Raw genomic sequence first — 344 nt, 5'->3', positions numbered from 1 at the left:
GAATCGAAGTGTAGTTCTTTTTCGATGTACGACTACTTGGGTCATACGCAGTCGTCAGCCTGCCCTGGCCATTTCTTGAAGGTAAAGAGCCTCGGTTATTTCCAAACTGACTCATCCCAGTCGATCTAGGTTTTTAGACTGGGATTATGGACTTCCGTCTCGCTTTTATTATTGGAGTGACTGTGACAAAAAATAAATCAGCGACGGGAGAGTTTTTCTTATAGGTTTCCAGTCATCCATCTATGAGGAAATTGTATATCTTTGATTTAATATTATTTATATATATTTTTTTTATAGTAGGCATTGCAAATTTAAAAGTAAACTTTTAAATCTGCAATGCAATT

This window comes from Penaeus monodon, chromosome 22 (genome assembly GCF_015228065.2).
Source record: "Penaeus monodon isolate SGIC_2016 chromosome 22, NSTDA_Pmon_1, whole genome shotgun sequence".
NCBI lineage: Eukaryota > Metazoa > Arthropoda > Malacostraca > Decapoda > Penaeidae > Penaeus > Penaeus monodon.
This window is presented reverse-complemented; position numbering follows the sequence as displayed.